The sequence below is a fragment of the Staurois parvus genome, unplaced genomic scaffold (genome assembly GCF_062004578.1).
Source record: "Staurois parvus isolate SC_StPar_1 unplaced genomic scaffold, SC_StPar_1.0 ptg001242l, whole genome shotgun sequence".
NCBI classification, from domain to species: domain Eukaryota; kingdom Metazoa; phylum Chordata; class Amphibia; order Anura; family Ranidae; genus Staurois; species Staurois parvus.
In genome coordinates this window covers 445001-458800 of record NW_028319038.1, presented here as the reverse complement: position 1 = coordinate 458800, position 13800 = coordinate 445001, and positions in this window count along the sequence as shown.

Here is a 13800-nt window from a genome sequence, read left to right as displayed (position 1 = left end):
ACCCATCCCCCGTCCATGTCAGTATAGAGATCCAGCAGGAGATTCCTCCCCATTGAGATCTGATGGGTTTTCAAAGTCTTCCTTTGCGTGGTCTTTAGCACAAGGCAAGATTAAATTGCAAATGGCAAGTTTATCAAAGGACAACTTGTACCTGTTTCCAGAGGAAGATTGAATATTTAATTTTTTTGTTTTTCATTTTAGAAACCTCAAAGCAGAAAGATGAAAATCACCAGCATGCTTCTCATTGTCACATTGGGTGAGTGAGCCCTCAGGCAATTATTCATTTTACCGTTTAAAACGATATTCTGTTTCTGAGCCCTGAAAATGCCTAATTACTGTACACTGCTCATATTACAAATATACGTAAAAATAGATGCTGAAATGACTTTTTTATGTGTTAAAAAAATCTGAAGAATATATTTTAAAAAATATATATTTTTAAAAATATATTTTTTAAAAATATATTTATTTTAAATATAAAGTCAATTTAACATAAACATTTTATAATAATTTATTTCCTAACCTAAATAATTAATACACACGGTGTCCCCATGAGACTGGTGTCAGCCCACATGGAAGAAAAATATATTTGAAATATATTTAAAACATATTCTTCCCAAATATATGGACATATATTTGAAATACTACAATTTTGGCCGTATTCAATATATTTCAATATATATATATATATATATATATATATATATATATATATATATATATTGCATGTTGAAATGCATTTTTTACATATTACAAAATACATGAAATATATTTTTAAAAATATATATTTTTAAAATATATTCTTCAGATTTTTTTTCCATATATTTGAAATACAACAATTTCAGCCATATTCAATATATATATATATATATATATATATACTGCATGTTGAAATGCATTTTTTACATATTACAAAATACATTAAATATATTTTTAAAAATATATATTTTTTAAATATATTCTTCAGATTTTTTTTCCATATATTTGAAATACAACAATTTCAGCCATATTCAATATATATATACATATATATATATATATATATATATATATATATATATATACTGCACATTGAAATGCGTTCTTTACATATTACATAATATTTTTAAAATATATTCTTCAGATTTTTTTTCAACATATAAAAAAGCCATTTTTACATATATTTGTAAATGCATTCCAAAAATGAAGATTTGTATTTTTAAAGACAGTATATTTGAACTGTATTTTTAAAAATATTTCTCATATATTTTGTAATAAAAACACATTTCAATACATTATATATATATATATATATATATATATATATATATATATATATATATATTTATATATATATATATTTCAAATATATTTTTCTTCCATGTGGGACTTTAGCTCGTGTAGCCCCCATACTACCCAAATATCACACATATCTATTGCACAGCCAAAAACAATTCAAAAGGATGCTAAATAGATTGGTTGTCCATATTGGAAGTTATTTACTAAAACGTGAGAGTGTGGCATCTGGTGCAGCTCTGCAGAGCAACCAATCAGCTTCCAGGTTTTATTGTCAAAGCTTAATTAAACGAGCTGAAGTTAGAAGCTGATTGGCTGCCCAGACTCCGAGTGCTCCAGTTTTAGTAACTCAGCCCCATTGTGTTTATTCAGAGCTAATGAATCTCTTCTCTTCTGTCTCCCATCACAGCGCTGCTTGCAGTGTGCCAGGCCAGACCACCGCATGGTAAGTCAGTGACTGGAGTCCCAATAGGAATCTTCTGCAATCACCAAATACGACTAAAGACTCTATAAAAGTCCAACTGAACCCTCAGATTAAATCAGATAAATACATTCCAGGATCATCAACACAAAACGTGTGCAAAGCCTTGTTAGAAGAGGAGATTGCGGGGGGATATGATCTCCATGTATAATACATAAGGGGGGATATGATCTCCATGTATAATACATAAGGGGGGATATGATCTCCATGTATAATACATAAGGGGGGATATGATCTCCATGTATAATACATAGGGGGGGATATGATCTCCATGTATAATACATAAGGTGGGATATGATCTCCATGTATAATACATAAGGGGGATATGATCTCCATGTATAATACATAAGGGGGATATGATCACCATGTATAATACATAAGGGGGGATATGATCTCCATGTATAATACATAAGGGGGGGATATGATCTCCATGTATAATACATAAGGGGGGATATGATCTCCATGTATAATACATAAGGGGGGGAAATGATCTCCATGTATAATACATAAGGGGGGATATGATCTCCATGTATAATACATAAGGGGGGTATATGATCTCCATGTATAATACATAAGGGGGGATATGATCTCCATGTATAATACATAAGGGGGTATATGATCTCCATGTATAATACATAAGGGGGGATATGATCTCCATTTAAAATACATAAGGGGGGGATATGATCTCCATGTATAATACATAAGGGGGATATGATCTCCATGTATAATACATAAGGGGGATATGATCTCCATGTATAATACATAAGGGTGATATGATCACCATGTATAATACATAAGGGGGGATATGATCTCCATGTATAATACATAAGGGGGGATATGATCTCCATGTATAATACATAAGGGGGGATATGATCTCCATGTATAATACATAAGGGGGGGATATGATCTCCATGTATAATACATAAGGGGGGGATATGATCTCCATGTATAATACATAAGGGGGGATATAATCTCCATGTATAATACATAAGGGGGGATATGATCTCCATGTATAATACATAAGGGGGATATGATCTCCATGTATAATACATAAGGGGGGATATGATCTCCATGTATAATACATAAGGGGGGATATGATCTCCATGTATAATACATAAGGGGGATATGATCTCCATGTATAATACAGTGGATGGGGTGAAATGTGTCAGTGGTCATGGCCAGAATGGCAGCTGAGGCCATTCCTTACATTGGACTCCTGGGGTCGGTTGAGCAACGTCTATCCCTTCACTTGTATCGCTCAGATTCACGCTTCCCTCTTCTCATTTGCCGGTGGGGTGATCTTTTCCCTTCCATCCATAGCTTGGAGCGGCGCCATAGGGTATACTTTTCACAATGAGGGACAACTATTATTAGCAAGTATATATAGGTACAGGACACCCCCCCTCTGCCACGCCCCCTTAATGGAGAGTTATACAAAAATGATGTGTTACTAATTAATAAATAATAATTATGTATTTCAGGTACTTATATGGTGCCGTCAATTTACGCAGCACTTTACATATATATTGTACATTCACATCAGTCCCCGCCCCCGAGGAGCGTACCATCTAAGGTCCCTAACTCACATTCATACATACACATACTATGGACAATTTAGACAGGAGCCAATTCACCTACCAGCATGTCTTTGGAGGTTTGGGAGGCTTTTATGTATAGGTTTGTGAATCTTATTATAAACTGTTTCACATTAGGTGAATGTTCTGCTTTAGCGGTTGTATAACAGACGATCTTTTGTCCGCAGAGAAAGAATGCATATTTGATCACCAGATTTATACTTCTGGTTCCGTCTGTGAAGACAATTGTGAGAACTATAATAATAGACCCTTAATTTGCCCCTTGCCACTGAGATTTGGCTGCTTCTGCGTGAAACCGTACATCTTCCGATACGGCCAGTGGGGCCCCTGCATCCTCCCGGAGAATTGTCCCGTATAATTTACTGAATACCGCGGATAATTTGCATCTAACGCCACGCCCAACAGCGGCGCAATCTCGAGCATGACACATGAGCAAGCATTGTCCATACCGGCTGTCTGCTAATAAAGATCCGTGCATCCTACTGAAATGTGTCCTGACTTTTCAATGCATTTTTAAGATGACTAAATTCACAATTTATTGATTGGTTTATTTTTTGTACTCTTTATTTTATAATATTTTATTTCCTTACCTCAATAATTAATACACACGGTGTCCCCATGAGACTGGTGTCAGCCCACATGGAAGAAAAATATATTTGAAATATATTTTAAAAATTTTCTTCCCAAATATATTGACATATATTTGGAATACTACAATTTTGGCCATTTTCAACATATTTAAAAATATATTTCAGTATATATATATATATATATGCTGCATGTTGAAATGTGTTTTTTATATATTCCAAAATACATGAAAAATATGGCCAAAATTGTAAGTATTTCAAATATATGGCAATAGATTTGGGAAGAATATTTTTAAAATATATTTCATCTGAAAATCACTTGAAAGCAATTCTTTTAACTTTGTAGAAAATATGATTTCTTCTTTCTGGACTAGTCCATGGTGTCTGAGATGGAAAATGAAGAGGTAACACAGATACAGTACATGGTTAATAAGTAGGGGTGAGTTGGGTGATCTTGCCAAAATTGATTTTACTGAAAAACGTCAATTTTGCCTTTGTCTTTAAAAATATAAATCTACATTTTTTGCAATGTATTTACAAATATATGTCAAAATATATATTAAAATCACTTTTTTAAATTTTAAAAAATATGTTAAAAATATTTCTAATATATTTTTTAATATATAAAAAATGCATTTCAACATGCAAAATATATATATATATATATTGTTTTTGGGACTGAGTCACTTTTTGTATATAGATAGACAGACAGACAGAATATATAGATAGATAGATAGATAGATAGATAGATAGATAGATAGATAGATAGATAATAGATAGATAAAAAGATAGATAGATAGATAGATAGATAATAGATAGATAGATAGATAGATAGATAGATAATAGATATATAGATAGATAGATAGATAGATAATAGATAGATAGATAGATAGATAGATAGATAGATAGATAGATAAATAGATAATAGATAGATAGATAGATAGATAGATAGATAGATAGATAATAGATAGATAGATAGATAGATAGATAGATAGATAAATAGATAATAGATAGATAGATAGATAGATAGATAGATAGATAAATAGATAGATAGATAGATAGATAGATAATAGATAGATAAATAGATAATAGATAGATAGATAGATAGATAGATAGATAGATAGAGAGATAGATAGATAATAGATAGATAGATAATAGATAGATAGATAGATAGATAGATAGATAGATAGATAGATAATAGATAGATAGATAGATAGATAGATAGATAATAGATAGATAGATAGATAGATAGATAATAGATAGATAGATAGATAGATAGATAGATAGATAATAGATAGATAGATAGATAGATAGATAGATAGATAGATAGATAATAGATAGATAGATAGATAGATAGATAGATAGATAGATAATAGATAGATAGATAATAGATAGATAGATAGATAGATAGATAGATAGATAATAAATAGATAGATAATAGATAGATAGATAGATAGATAGATAATAGATAGATAAATAGATAGATAGATAGATAGATAGATAGATAATAGATAGATAGATAATAGATAGATAGATAGTAGAGATGAGCGAATCGAAGTAGGCGAAGTGGAATTCGTTTCGAATAATAGAAAAATTTCGAATCCGAAAATTAGCATACTTCGGATGCGCGAATCGAAATTTTTCCTAAAATGGCGGCGACATGTGCGGCGACGGAGCGGGGATGTCTGGGAAGGCGCGCAGACAAGGCGCGCTGACCCATAATGCATTCATTAATAACATGTGATCGCATTAGCCAATAAGCAGCCAGCCAGCCAGCACTGTGTAATGGTCGAGCTATAAATGGCGGCCATTTTAGAATTCTCCATTTGCCTCCAGTCATTCAAGAGAGGCAGACCTCTCTGTATTAGGGACAGAGTTAGGGCCACAGAAACGTTACTTAGGGACAGAGAAACGTTACTTAGGGCCACAGAAACGTTACTTAGGGACAGAGAAACGTTACTTTGGGCCACAGAAACGTTACTTAGAGACAGAGAAACGTTACTTAGGGCCACAGAAACGTTACTTAGGGACAGAGAAACGTTACTTAGGGCCACAGAAACGTTACTTAGGGACAGAGAAACGTTACTTAGGGCCACAGAAACGTTACTTTGGGACAGAGAAACGTTACTTAGGGCCACAGAAACGTTACTTAGGGCCACAGAAACTTTACTTAGGGCCAAAGAATCGTTACTTAGGGCCACAAAAACGTTACTTGGGGCCACAGAAACGTTACTTAGGGCCACAGAAACGTTACTTAGGGCCACAGAAACGTTACTTAGGGACAGAGAAACGTTACTTAGGGCCACAGAAATGTTACTTAGGGCCACAGAAACATTACTTAGGGCCAAAGAATCGTTACTTAGGGCCACAGAAACGTTACTTAGGGCCACAGAAACGTTACTTAGGGCCACAGAAACGTTACTTAGGGCAACAGAAACGTTACTTAGGGCCACAGAACCGTTACTTAGGGCCACAGAAACGTTACTCAGGGACAGACACAGAATTGTTACTCAGGGACAGACACAGAATTGTTACTGAGGGACACAGAATTGTTACTGAGGGACACAGAATTGTTACTCAGGGACAGACACAGAATTGTTACTCAGGGACAGACACAGAATTGTTACTGAGGGACACAGAATTGTTACTGAGGGACACAGAATTGTTACTGAGGGACACAGAACTGTTACTCAGGGACACAGAACTGTTACTCAGGGACACAGAATTGTTACTCAGGGACACAGAATTGTTACTGAGGGACACAGAATTGTTACTCAGGGACACAGAATTGTTACTGAGGGACACAGAATTGTTACTCAGGGACACAGAATTGTTATTCAGGGACAGACACAGACTTGTTACTGAGGGACACAGAACTGTTACTCAGGGACACAGAACTGTTACTCAGGGACACAGAATTGTTACTCAGGGACAGACACAGAATTGTTACTGAGGGACACAGAATTGTTACTGAGGGACACAGCAATGTTACTCAGGGACACAGAATTGTTACTCAGGGACAGACACAGAATTGTTACTGAGGGACACAGAATTGTTACTGAGGGACACAGAGTTGTTACTGAGGGACACAGAATTGTTACTGAGGGACACAGAACTGTTACTCAGGGACACAGAATTGTTACTCAGGGACACAGAATTGTTACTCAGGGACACAGAATTGTTACTCAGGGACACAGAATTGTTACTGAGGGACACAGAATTGTTACTCAGGGACAGACACAGAATTGTTACTCAGGGACAGACACAGAATTGTTACTCAGGGACAGACACAGAATTGTTACTGAGGGACACAGAATTGTTTTTGAGGGACACAGAAGTGTTACTGAGGGACACAGAATTGTTACTCAGGGACACAGAATTGTTACTCAGGGACAGACACAGAATTGTTACTCAGGGACACAGAATTGTTACTCAGGGACACAGAATCGTTGAATTAAAGAGTATGTCAGACAACATGCAGAGGAGTGGCAGAGGAGGCAATGTTTTAGGAGCGAGCAGACGTGGCAGCAGAGGAAGGGGTCGAGGCAGCACTAGTCGCAGCCAGAGGCCAGTGCTCCCGGTGTCATCCAGCGGTCGTGTCTCCACCGACAACCCTGCCGTCATCGATTGGTTGGCTCGGTCGTCTTCCTCTTCCCAGGTCACCTCTGACACCTACAGCCAACGGTCGGTGGGTACGTCAGACACAACCGTTAGTTGGCATGGCCCGGGAGCAAGCCCACTGAAATCACGTGTCCTCTACCTGCCCCTGTCCTTTGCTGTTCCCTCACCAAGCGAAGTATCGCATGCTGTGGGCTCAGCCCCACTGTACAGTGAGGAAGAGCTAACAGAGGGCGGTCAGGAACGGGGGGAGACATCCGTCTCTTCAGCAGCCAGGCGAAGAAGTACTGGCGAGGAGAGTGGCTCGGTAGCCGGTCTAGAGACAGGTCTGTCTCCTTACCCAGACGCAGCCGAGGGGGCTAGTAGTGAGGCGGAGACCCTACTTGATGATGAGGAGGTTGATCGCACTTGGCAGCCTCGTCGTCATCAGGCAATTTCTTCCGCATCATCAGGAGAAGAGGGTGCCAGCTTGGCAGCGAGCAAAACAGTCGGTGGGTTGCCCAGGAGGCAGCAGGGTCGCAGCAGTGTCAGTGGAGGCAAACGGCCACGGAGTAGAGCACCAGCTCCACTGCAGCCTACCACCACGGCCAGTAGTGGTGCCGGTGTGCACGGAGGAAGTAGCAGTCAGCCAGTGAGGAGTAGCGGGGGCAAAGTTTCCTACTCGGCGGTGTGGCAATTTTTCGTCAAGCCGCCCGAGGAAGTAAACGTAGCCGTATGTCGACTATGTGGCCAGAAAGTCAAGCGTGGCCAGGGGGCCCATGTTGGGACTACAGCGTTGCGTCAGCATATGCAGCGTCGCCATTTGGTGGCCTGGGAAAACCGTGATTAAGATACGGCGGTTCTGCCTGCCCCAGCCCCCGCTCCATCACCCGCTCCGTTACTTGCTCCGTCACCCGACGTCAATCGCCCTCTATCAGCCAGTCAAGGCTCCAACACCTCTGCTGAGGGGAGTTGTTCTGCTCGTTCAGATGCTCCTTCTCCTGCTACTCCTCTTCACGGATTCCGTCAGCAGTCTTTTTTGGAATCCGTTTCCAAGAGACAACAGTTTGCGAGCACGCACCCGACGGTGCAAAAGCTGAACGTCCTCCTGTCCAAGTTGCTGGTGCTGCAGTCCCTCCCTTTCCAAGTGGTGGACTCAGCACCTTTCCGAGAAATGATGGCTTGTGCCGCGCCGCGGTGGAGAGTGCCAAGCCGGCATGCCAAAAAGGCAGAGCCAGCCCTGCATTCACATGTAGAAGAGATGGTAGGCCAGTCTTTGAGCATGTCGGTCTCTGCCAAAGTGCACGGCAGCGCCGACGTGTGGAGCTGTAACTACGGTCAGGGACAGTACATGTCATTTACGGCCCACTGGGTGAACGTGGTGCCGGCACAGCCGCACCAGCAACTTGGACAGGTCACGCCGCTTTTGCCTCCACGTTTGCACGTCCTTGGTCCAGCAAAGATGTCCGCCTCTACCACCTCTTCTTCCGCCGTGTCCTCAGCAGCCACCCCCGTGCCAAGTCCCATTACCCGACCGGCATATCACATGTGCAGGGCGCAACGGTGTCACGCTGTGCTGCACCTGGTATGCCTTGGCGAACGTAGTCACACAGGGGAGGAACTTCTGAATGTAATGAACAGAGAAATCGACAGATGGCTGTCTCTGCGCAAACTGAAAATCGGAACCATGTTGACCGACAACGGAAAGAACATGGTGTCTGCTTTGCGTCAAGGAAGGTTGTGCCATGCGCCATGCATGGCTTACGTGTTCAATCTGGTTGTCAAGCGGTTCCTAAAATCCACCATCCCACTGCAAGACATCCTTAAAATGTCACGTAAACTGTGCATGCATTTCAGCCATTCCTACACAGCAAAGCACACCCTCCTTGAGCTGCAGCGGCAGAACGGAATTCCACAGCATCGCCTGATCTGCGACGTTGCAACAAGGTGGAATTCAACCCTACACATGTTAGACCGCCTTTACGAGCAGCGAAAGGCCATCACCGATTTCCTGATGTTACAAGCGGATAAAGGTACTCCCCTGTGTAACTTAGATGTCAGCCATTGGCAGCTCATGCGTGACACCTGCCGCTTGCTCAGGCCCTTTGAGGAGGCCACGCTATTCGTGAGTCGGCAGGACTATGGGATGAACGACGTCATTCCTCTGTTGCACGTCCTGGAACAAATGCTGTTAACAATGGCTGGTCAGGGTGCGGTACATGTGGCGCACAGATCTCAACGCCACATGACCCCTGTGGGGGCAGGACAGGAAGAAGAGGAGGAGGTAGAGGAGGACATTTGTGCTCAGGAATTATTGAGTGAAATGGGTGGTTTTTCCACTCAGCGGACAGGAGTGGAGGAGCAGGAGCATCTGGTAGAGGAGGAGGAGACAGAGGACCCAGACGCACCGTGGCAGTATGCTGTGGAGATGGAGGCAGGGAGTCCCTCGCATTCCTTGGCACAAATGGCCCATAGCATGTTTGGTTGCTTGCGTAGCGACAGCCGAATAATAACCATCAGACAGAGGGATGACTTTTGGCTGTCCACCTTGTTGGACCCTCGCTACCGTTCCAAAATGGTGGCCTTTTTCACACCTGCTGAGAGGGAGGCCAAAATTACGTACTATAAAAACCACCTATGTAGTCAGTTGGTCTCTGCCTTTCTGCGCCAACGTCCATCCTCAGACACTGTGGGCCCTGTGCGCTCGCGTTCCATTGCCATGGCAGCAGGGGAGGGGTGGGGTGGTAGGAGCAGTGGCAGCTCAACCAGCAGCGGCTGCCTCAGTCTGCAGTCAATGATGAGTAGCTTTCTTCACCAGCGCAGTGAGGAAACTACTAACCAGCCGCAGCAGCAGCAGCAGCATCAGGTGGACCTGGAGCAGGAGCTCAAACAACAGGCTTGGGCCTACTTGGACAGCACCCTGCCAACCGAGGTAGACAATCCCCTTGACTACTGGGCAACGAAACTTGACCTTTGGCCCCAACTAGCTGAATTTGCCCTTGAAAGGCTGTCATGCCCGGCCAGTAGCGTGGCATCGGAGCGCGTGTTTAGTGCGGCAGGAGGTATTGTAACTCCGCGGAGGACACGACTGTCCACCCAAAGTGTGGAGAGACTCACGTTTGTGAAAATGAATCAGGCGTGGATTAGTCTGGATTTCAAACCACCAGTTCCTGACACAACTGACTAAATCCGCCATGAATCATGCCCCTGCCATGTGCCACTTTCAGGTCTCCTCACACTGCTGCTGGGTTCCATTTTGTCATAGGATGCTGGCAGATTACAGGCCTCACATTGCTGCGGCCAGGCCCCTAATCTGCCATGGGCCCCTGTACCGCCTCCTCATGCTGCTGCAAGGTCCAAAGTGTCTCATGGGTCCCTGTACGGGCTCCCATTGCTGCTGTCTCCAACGCCACACTCTGCCATGTGCCACTTTCAGGTCTCCTCACACTCCTGCTGGGTTCCATTTTGTCATAGGATGCTGGCAGATTACGGGCCTCACATTGCTGCGGCCAGGCCCCTAATCTGCCATGGGCCCCTGTACCGCCTCCTCACGCTGCTGCCAGGTCCACAGTGTCTCATGGGTCCCTGTACAGACTCCCATTGCTGCTGTCTCCAACGCAACACTCTGCCATGTGCCACTTTCAGGTCTCCTCACACTGCTGCTGGGTTCCATTTTGTCATAGGATGCTGGCAGATTACGGGCCTCACATTGCTGCGGCCAGGCCCCTAATCTGCCATGGGCCCCTGTACCTCCTCCTCACGCTGCTGCAAGGTCCACAGTGTCTCATGGGTCCCTGTACGGCCTCCCATTGCTGCTGTCTCCAACGCCACACTCTGCCATGTGCCACTTTCAGGTCTCCTCACACTGCTGCTGGGTTCCATTTTGTCATAGGTTGCTGGCAGATTACGGGCGTCTCCCATAGCTGCTGCCAGGCCCCTAATCTGCCATGGGCCCCCGTACCGCCTCCTCACGCTGCTGCCAGGTCCACAGTGTGTCATGGGTCCCTGTACCACCTCCCATTGCTGCTGTCTCCATCGCCACACTCTGCCATGTGCCACTTTCAGGTCTCCTCACACTCCTGCTGGGTTCCATTTTGTCATAGGATGCTGGCAGATTACAGGCCTCCCATAGCTGCTGCCAGGCCCCTAATCTGCCATGGGCCCCCGTACCGCCTCCTCACGCTGCTGCCAGGTCCACAGTGTGTCATGGGTCCCTGTACCGCCTCCCATTGCTGCTGTCTCCATCGCCAAACTCTGCCATGTGCCACTTTCAGGTCTCCTCACACTCCTGCTGGGTTCCATTTTGTCATAGGTTGCTGGCAGATTACAGGCCTCCCATAGCTGCTGCCAGGCCCCTAATCTGCCATGGGCCCCTGTACCGCCTCCTCACGCTGCTGCCAGGTCCACAGTGTGTCATGGGTCCCTTTACCGCCTCCCATTGCTGCTGTCTCCATCGCCACACTCTGCCATGTGCCACTTTCAGGTCTCCTCACACTCCTGCTGGGTTCCATTTTGTCATAGGATGCTGGCAGATTACAGGCGTCTCCCATAGCTGCTGCCAGGCCCCTAATCTGCCATGGGCCCCCGTACCGCCTCCTCATGCTGCTGCCAGGTCCACAGTGTGTCATGGGTCCCTGTACCGCCTCCCATTGCTGCTGTCTCCATCGCCACACTCTGCCATGTGCCACTTTCAGGTCTCCTCACACTCCTGCTGGGTTCCATTTTGTCATAGGATGCTGGCAGATTACAGGCCTCCCATAGCTGCTGCCAGACCCCTAATCTGCCATGGGCCCCCGTACCGCCTCCTCACGCTGCTTCCAGGTCCACAGTGTGTCATGGGTCCCTGTACCGCCTCCCATTGCTGCTGTCTCCATCGCCACACTCTGCCATGTGCCACTTTCAGGTTTCCTCACACTCCTGCTGGGTTCCATTTTGTCATAGGTTGCTGGCAGATTATGGGCGTCTCCCATAGCTGCTGCCAGGCCCCTAATCTGCCATGGGCCCCTGTACCGACTCCTCACGCTGCTGCCAGGTCCACAGTGTGTCATGGGTCCCTGTACCGCCTCCCATTGCTGCTGTCTCCATCGCCACACTCTGCCATGTGCCACTTTCAGGTCTCCTCACACTCCTGCTGGGTTCCATTTTGTCATAGGATGCTGGCAGATTACATGCCTCCCATAGCTGCTGCCAGGCCCCTAATCTGCCATGGGCCCCCGTACCGCCGCCTCACGCTGCTGCCAGGTCCACAGTGTGTCATGGGTCCCTGTACCGCCTCCCATTGCTGCTGTCTCCATCGCCACACTCTGCCATGTGCCACTTTCAGGTCTCCTCACACTCCTGCTGGGTTCCATTATGTCATAGGTTGCTGGCAGATTACGGGCGTCTCCCATAGCTGCTGCCAGGCCCCTAATCTGCCATGGGCCCCTGTACCGCCTCCTCACGCTGCTGCCAGGTCCACAGTGTGTCATGGGTCCCTGTACGGCCTCCCATTGCTGCTGTCTCCATCGCCACACTCTGCCATGTGCCACTTTCAGGTCTCCTCACACTCCTGCTGGGTTCCATTTTGTCATAGGATGCTGGCAGATTACAGGCCTCCCATAGCTGCTGCCAGGCCCCTAATCTGCCATGGGCCCCCGTACCGCCTCCTCATGCTGCTGCCAGGTCCACAGTGTGTCATGGGTCCCGGTACCGCCTCCCATTGCTGCTGTCTCCATCGCCACACTCTGCCATGTGCCACTTTCAGGTCTCCTCACACTCCTGCTGGGTTCCATTTTGTCATAGGTTGCTGGCAGATTACGGGCGTCTCCCATAGCTGCTGCCAGGGCCCTAATCTGCCATGGGCCCCCGTACCGCCTCCTCACGCTGCTGCCAGGTCCACAGTGTGTCATGGGTCCCTGTACAGACTCCCATTGCTGCTGTCTCCATCGCCACACTCTGCCATGTTCCACTTTCAGGTCTCCTCACACTCCAGCTGGGTTCCATTTTGTCATAGGATGCTGGCAGATTACAGGCCTCCCATAGCTGCTGCCAGGCCCCTAATCTGCCATGGGCCCCCGTACCGCCTCCTCACACTGCTGCCAGGTCCACAGTGTGTCATGGGTCCCTGTACCGCCTCCCATTGCTGCTGTCTCCATCGCCACACTCTGCAATGTGCCACTTTCAGGTCTCCTCACACTCCTGCTGGGTTCCATTTTGTCATAGGTTGCTGGCAGATTATGGGCGTCTCCCATAGCTGCTGCCAGGCCCCTAATCTGCCATGGGCCCC